Raw genomic sequence first — 9,044 nt, 5'->3', positions numbered from 1 at the left:
AACTTTCTCGATGTTATTTTAATAAAGCTTATTAATTCCCAACATTTTTCTTGAAAGTTATAGAATTTATAGTCATAAAAAAAAATGAAAAAGACAAAAGTTTAATTGTTTTTTATATGCAAATCAAAATAAATTTTTTCAATTTATAATGATAATAAAATATCATTATCATGATTTTTTAAATTTTTCATATTTTTTTATACTTTATGATAGCGATTTAAGTCGAATTCAACAATATATTGAATAACAAATAAAAGATGTGATAACAATTTAAAAATGAAGCATTTTTTTCCCATTCGTCATTTTAATTCTACGATATTGAAATTTTAAAAACTTGCGAAATATAGGGAATTTTTATAATTTCATATTTTATTGAAAATCCATTAAGAAAAAGTCCAATATTTTCCTTTTTTTCTTACAATGTGTTTTATCTTTTTATAATATAATAAATCTTTTTATAAATTACAACCGGTATATTTTGTATTTTATAAGTCCATTAATAAGTTATGTCATCAAAATTAAAAAATATTTTTTTTTAATATATAATAATATAATTTAATAATTTTGTAAGTTATTATATAGAATACAATATAATAATACAATTATAAATGCATCATATAATTTCCTTTTTAATGGAATATCATTTTCAAAGAGTAAAATTAATATTTTCCATGTTCTTTTCAGTACTTTTTAAACTAATTTTTAAATATAATTTATATAGTGCGAGAGATACATAATAATTATATAATAATTATAGAATTTTATTAAAATTTTAAATTATAAAATGTGATTAAAGTTATAAAATATTTTATCATTCTATTCTTATATATTCTTATAATATATTCTTATATTTTTATAATTTATATATATTATTATAAAAATATATATATTTTTATATAATAATAATATATTTATAATATATATAATAATAATATATAATAATAATAATATATTTATAATAAATATATAATAATATATTTTTATATAATATATATTCTTATAATAAAAAATATTCTTAGATAAAATTATATTCAAAAGATAAAAATTGATGAAAATTTGATTTCACGTATTTAAACAGATTTTTAATTTAAAAGAAGGTATATATAATATATATATATATATATATTATAATTTACAAATATAAAGCATAATAAATTATATATATATATATATATATATATATATATATATATATATATATAATTTATTATGCTTTATATTTGTAAATTATTATTTATAAATATTTGAATTCGTTTTTTTATATCGAATCTTTATTTTATTATAACTTCTTGAAAAATAATTGTTGCAATGCAACAATAAAATCATAAATCCATCAAGTAGAAATTTTGGTTTAGAAATATTTTAGCTTCTTGACAACCGTTTCGAAAGAGAAAAATTATAAGCTTTGTATATTTTTTCGTCCTTTCTATGAAAACTCAGAATGATTTATTGTTTTATTGCGCATGTGCTAACCGGATGTTCGGTCGTCGCATGAATCTTAAGATCTATTAGTATTTGATGGTAGAAAATCGTTTCCATAAATTTATTTAATAATTTTTTATTCTCTTCATTCCCTTTTTCTTTCTTGTTTTTTTTTTTTTTTCATTATCAACAGTACATATAAAATAACAAAATTAAAGAATAAGAAAAGTAAAAAATTTTCAAAGAAAATTTCGATTTGATTTTCTTTTTTTTTTTTTTATACGTTATCTTATATGTATCTATTTTCGAATTCTTCATAATAAATATAAAATAAAAATATAAAAGACTTCTGTAATAATACAAATCATTGATTTCCGAGGAATGAACACATGATATATGCGTCTTTTTATTCTTTCCGAATATATTTTACAAAATATACAAAATTTTTTCTAAATTATAATATAAATAATCGAGTGATATTTTCATATGTAAAAATGAATTGAAAAAAAAACATTTTTTTATTTATGGCTTCATTTTGAAACAAATCAAGTTTGAAAAATTTTTATGGACAAGTAAAATGGATTAATTTCTGATCGATAAAATTTAAATGATTTACAATATAAATTAACAAATTAAAAATTTTTATAAAATAATAATTTTCAAATTTAATGTATTTCAAATTTATTTCAATTTTTCTCATCCAAAATTATTTTTATATAAAAAAATTATATAATAAAAAATATATGAAAACGAAAATTAAATTAAATCAAATAAAAATATATAAAAATATAAAATCAATTAAAATAATAGATTTTAACTTTGTGACTAAAAAATGTCAATATAAAAATTGATCAAATTAAGATTTTAACAGTTTAAATATGATTCTAGAAGGGAACTTTCGTTGCTATTAGAAGTCATGAATAGCAAAAAAGAATTTTACTCAAGGGAAAAGATTGTAGGATAATATTTCACTATGTCTTAGTGTATACTTATATATTATGTATTTACTATGAAACTTTCAGATGTATTTTATAGATATAATTCAAAATTAAGTTTAATTTAATTAATATTAAGACATATTAAATATTAAGAAAAAATCTTAGTTTTAATTATGTGAAATTGAAAAATTTTTCATAACAAATTTTTTATTTTTTAGAAATATTTTTCATAACTATTTAATCAATGCAGCATTTATTTTTATATTTTTCTAAATTATACTAATAAAGAATTTTATTTAAGAATATATATATTTCTTTATCTTCTTTCATTTCTCTTGAAAAAAAGTTTGAAGAAAGTTTTTTCTTGAAAAAAATAATTTTTATAATTTTGTAGAATAATACAAGTTATGCATAATAAAAAAAGAAAGATGATTTAAACCTAGAATAATAGTACATTTTATAATTTTCAATATTTTTTAAAACTAATGAAATTCATTAAAATTTTACATATATTATATTTTATATAATATATGTATAAATGAATTATCCCTTCCTTAAATATATAGAAAAAAAATTAAACATAATTTAACATTTTTTTCTAACAAATTTTTAAAATGATAACATATATCTGAAAAACATATTTTTTTATTAAAGAATGAAAAAAATTTTGACATATTTTTATGTACTGAATCTGAATTTGACTGTAAAAATTGGCTGTCATTTTAGATTCAGGAGATAAATGGATAAAAAATATCGATTTTTATTATATTTCCAAAATTTTTTTAAAAAAAATTTTTTAATTTTATTTTTTTTTCAATATTTTTATTAATTCCATTGTATAGTATCCTTTTTCAATGATATATTTATTTAATATCATAGGAATTTTTTTTTGACAAAATATATTTGTTCAAATTTATTTCATTTTTATTAATATATATAAATAAAAGAATTTTAAATTATTGAAAAAAATTGTATCTTAATATTTGAAGAATTATAAGTATACATTTTTATTTTATTAATCTTTTATTCGGAGAAAATGAACTCCTTTGTCACCAGTATCATAAATTTGATTTTCTTTTACATTATAGAGATATATTATAGATATGTATAACGATTAAGAAAGAATATTTTATTTCTATATATATATAAGTATATATTATATATATTATATATTATATATGTATAAAATTTGCATAAATTACATTAATTTCGAAAAATATTGAAAATTATAGGATATTCTATTTGTCCAAAATTATAAATGCTATTCAATTCGAATTTAATTCAAAGAACTATTTTATAAATAACAAAAAATTAATATCACTTTTTATTTAAAAATTTAGAAATTCTTCATATTTTCTTAAGCCTTCTTTTATTTACTTATGCAATTAACATATACGATACATATTCATTCATTCATAAATTATAATTTACGTGCATTCGACCATAAGATACTCAATAAATACAATACTCAATTTTGTAACAATTTTCTTATTCAAATTTCGAAACAATTCGAAATTTTTAGACTGGTACGTAAAGGGACAGAATGGAAAGACTATATTCAAGACTTTGAATGTAATTCGAAATCTAAAATTTTTAAAAATCTTGATAAGTTTTTTTTACAAAATTTGAAAATTTTACGCTTTGGAAGTTTTCAAAGTTTCGAAGAGAATAGCGAATAAAAAAGAAAAAAAATATTGAAGTGATAAAAAACTGATTAATGATATAAATTAACACAAATATTCGACATTCAAATTTTCATATTTACCTATCTATTTTTACGTTAGATTTTATTATATAAAAAATGCTATTCGAATTTTCAAAATTTCTAAGAATTTTCTAGATTTTTTGAATCTTTTAAATCTTGTAAACTTATTAAAGCTGTTAATATTTCTAAAAGTTTTAAATTTTGAATAATTTTTGAATATAACGTAAAAAAATAACTCAGATTTTTTGTCATATACGATATATAAATTTGAAGTGATTAGAGTATTTCAAATCTAAAATATATAAAATAGGAATTGTAATACTGAAATTCACAGAGAATTGCCAGTTAAACATATTCATAAGTATATACATAGTATGATTAGTCATATATGAATAATGATTCATGAATCGTTGTGTGAAAGACTTCCAAAAGAATTCATTGTATAATAAGATTAATTTTTATATATTTTTTTAATTTTAATTTTTATAGCATGAATTGAAAAAAATAAAACAAAATAAATGAATTTTGATATTCATATTAAAATTCATTATTGATCTCATTAATATTTGATAAAATAATTTGTAACTTTATATTTTAAAGTTTTCGAATATACTTCGAATGATTAAAAATTTGTTAATAAAAAAATTTTTATTAATTATCTAATTTTTTATTATGAAGATACCGTAGAAGATACCGATAGTTTATTCTTTATAATCTAATTAAACTAAATTATTTTTTAGCTATTAAATTATATAAATTATATAAATTATTAAATAATACTATATAAATTATATACCTATTTATTATTAGATTTATAATACGAAAAATTAAAATTGTAAAAATATCTAATTATTATATAATTATATAATTTTATAATTTTATAATAAATTTATACATCATATGTATTTATAGATATAAATAAATTATATTTTAAATTCAATAAATACAATAAAATTAAATGATAGTTTTATACATGTATCTTTTTTTATTTAAATAAAATAAATTTTAATAAGTTAAATTTAATGATATTAATAATATAATTAAAAAAATAATTGTATAACTACATTTATAATTTCATAGAAAAATATTTATTTTAAGTAATTCAAAATAAGAATAACAAGTATTATAAATTTTTATAATCTATAATTGTAATCAATAAGATTCAATATAAATTAAATTGTTATATATGATTTATTATTATTAATATTAATTATTATATATGAAATTTTCGACGTATACTATTAATTTTTAAAAAATTTATAGTAGTAAAACGAGTTATATAAATCTATTTTATTTTATTAAATAAATTATTAAAAAACAAAGATAAAATTCTTTAAATATGTATTAAAAATAAATTCATATATTTAATGAGAATGTTCTATATATTTTTATATTTTTATTATTAAATTATAAATTAAAAATGAATGATATATAATAAAAAAGATTAAATGTTTGTAATATCGAAATTAAAAATCAATATTTTTCAATTAAATACTCGTATCGAAATATTTAAAATTTATCATTAATTTAATTTCATTAATTTTCATGATTATTATATTATAATTTTAATTTTAATATTTAAGTTAAAAAATTCATATTTTTCCAGTCATAAAATTTCAATTTTTTTTTCAAAAAAAAAATTTTTACTTAAATAGACGTGCAATTATACGTTAACGTGATAGTTGCATACTGTTTTAACAAAATAAAATTAATTTCCAAGAGAGGTACAAAGTATGAAAAGATGGGATAAAAAGGAAATCTGTTTCATCGTGACTTTCCTCAGCGATCCGGAAGAATAAAAAGGAAGCGGTTTGGTACGGACTGTGAAACTAAAATATTGGATTACGTTCGATTCTGACCATACGGAGCAAACCTCTCCATCGCATGTAACCATTTCCTTCGGTTGCGGTTAAGCCGAACCTATTGCTCCAAACGTGTTCCCGCTTCCTTTTCTCAGGAAAGTCTTTGAAAAATCCTGTCACTACCTCCGGCCTCTATCAGGCTTCTCAGCAGCGTCGCCACCTTTTCATTCCATCAGCTTTCCTTTTCTTGGAATTTCATGGCCATATTTCTCTAATTGCATTTCCTGTGTCTCTGACCGACTTACCAGTCCAACTTCATTTCCAGTCTCGTCTCGAGGTTAAAAATTACTTTTTCGTTCTATTTCGTTCTTTGGTTCAATTTATTAACTGCATGGTGTGTTTTTACTTATCGGTATATTTTTTTTCTTTTAAAAGCGTATATTTTAAGGTATATAATTTTATATATTATTAATATATTATTATATATATATTATTAATTATAATAATATATTATTATATAATATATATTAATATATATTTTTATATATATTAATTTAATATAATTTTAAATATCGAAAATAATTTTAGATGAATTAATTATTTTTGTTAACAATTATATAACGTTATTTATTTATTATGTATTAGAATATTATCTTGGTTGATTATGATTAAATGTTGACATGTTTAGAAAATCACATAAAGCATATAAAACACAAAATCACATAAATTTTTTAAATGTTTTATGATGCATAATTTAATCTGAATTACAGATTAAACTTGAAACATAGTTAATGGTCTTTTCATAGTATAATAGTTTTAATATTATTTGATATCACAATAATATATTTTCTTAAAAAATTATAAAAATATTCTGTTTATAAGTTGTTTATTTAATTGTTAATTAATTGTTAACATATAGGAAAATTTATGTAAGATTGGTATGGTAAAATTATATATTATTATATAAAAATTTTATACTATCCATTCTCTATGTTTCTTTTATGTTTCTTCTATATTAAAAAAATAATGTTTTTTTTGTTAGTCATCAGACATCATTATAATTGATATCATATATTGTTTTATTATTGCATTAATTTATTCATTAACATTATATTTTCATTATGAATATTATTTATATATGAATATCAATATATTACTATTTTTGCAGATTTATTAAAATTATAAGAAATTGAAGTTTCCATTAGATGAAATAAAAAATAGAATAAGATACAAATAAGATTGATTTTATCTTTATCTTTCTTATCTTTATATAATTTAAATTGTTTATTAGAAATAAGTCCTAAGAAATAATTTTTAATTGATATATTTGTGTATTATCTTGTTTTAGATTTCAAAATTAACCTTTCCAGAAATTAATATAACCTTTTTAAAATATTAATTTTATTCTATATAAAATTATTCTTCTTCTTTATAAAATTGTATAATATATTTTATAATTTAATAATTTAATTCATTATTGATAATTAATAATAATTTTTGATAATTAATTGATATTAAAGATAATTTAATAAATATAATATTTTAAAAACTTTAAGTTTAAATATTTTACTCATAAAGAAATGATATTCAGATACAGTAATTATAATTTTTATTAATATATTGAAAATTTATAATAAGTATCTCATATGTTAAATATTTTTTATAAATATATATATTTTTCAATTATAAGTAATAGTATATATACATAATATAATATATCATATATCAATATAATACATATATCATATAGATGCTATGTGGATAAATATTTTAATATCTATTAACTTACTTAATTTCTAAATTAATTAAAATTTTATTTTTTGAAATTTAAATTTTTTATTTTTTGATTCAATTTTAAGTAATATTTAAATGCTGAAACGCTATTTTACGTTAATTTTTTACGTAAATTATTTTACATAAATTTACGCTATTTTAAGTTAAAATTAAAAATCTTTAACAAAACATTGCATATTTATCAAATTTTTTAATATAATTTATTATGTACTATTATTTTACTTCAAAATATTCATAAGATTATTTACACTAAACGTTCTACTTAATGTTTGCAGTAAATAAAATTATTTCTAAAAATAAATAAACCAACAATAATGAATCAATAAATTCAATAAATAATGATTCAATAGATTTGAATAAATTATAGATTTTTATCAAAATAAATATTCTGAATGTGTAATATTCTATTTCTAAAAATATTTTTATTTATCTATTATTTTTTTAATTTTAGTAAAATATAAGCATTATAAGTTTACGAAAATATTTCCTACAAAATGTTTCATCATTTAAATTACCATATAAAATTAATTAATTTGTATTTGATATTTACTCCTAAAATTAATGATTATAGTTTTCTATAAATAAGCATACTCTTTAGGAAACTAATTGCTTTTCATTTTAATGTAAATTGCCCTTCTATTGTTATTAAAATTGTAAAATTAATATGAATATTCGTGAATTTTAGCACGAATATCATGCGAAAAATTGATAAATAGAATTTCATATTTATTCCATATTCAAGAGTTTATCTTCATGACTAAAAGTGAATCAAAAATTTTTCTTATTTTTGGATAGTTTTGAATTTTATCAAAGCTATTTGATAGTATCAAATTTCTTATGCTAAAATATTAAATAATAAATTTTCAAATTGAATCGATAATTTTTTAAATGTGAAAGATCAAAAAATTTAAAATTCATTAACGTGTTAGCTTCAATATATAGACTTGATCAGTCTGATAATTTAAAAAATTGTTTTCAGGGATTCTGATAATAATTAGGGGACTGATAATTAATAATTTAAATTTATTTTTAAAATTTACTGATAATTGATTCAATATAGTTGATATATTGGAAAAAGTTATTTATTATTTTTCTTCATTTTGATTTTGAATTTGATATATACCAATGGATAAAGAGAAAAATAATTTCCTGAATCATAATAAACGATATATATTATAATTTTGATTCATATTAAATAACAAATGTAAATTTATATTATGGAAAAGAAAAAATCAATATCAAAAAGAAAAAATTTTTGTTATTCACATTTTCATTAATTTAAATTAATGTAATAATTTAGTCTAAAAATTAAATAATGATTATGCAAAATATATACAGGATTTGAAAGTCTCTTATTAATCAAGATATATATGAAATCTTAAT

This window comes from Apis cerana, linkage group LG2, assembly GCF_029169275.1.
Source record: "Apis cerana isolate GH-2021 linkage group LG2, AcerK_1.0, whole genome shotgun sequence".
Classification (NCBI taxonomy): Eukaryota; Metazoa; Arthropoda; class Insecta; order Hymenoptera; family Apidae; genus Apis; species Apis cerana.
Note: the sequence above shows the minus strand (reverse complement) of the source record.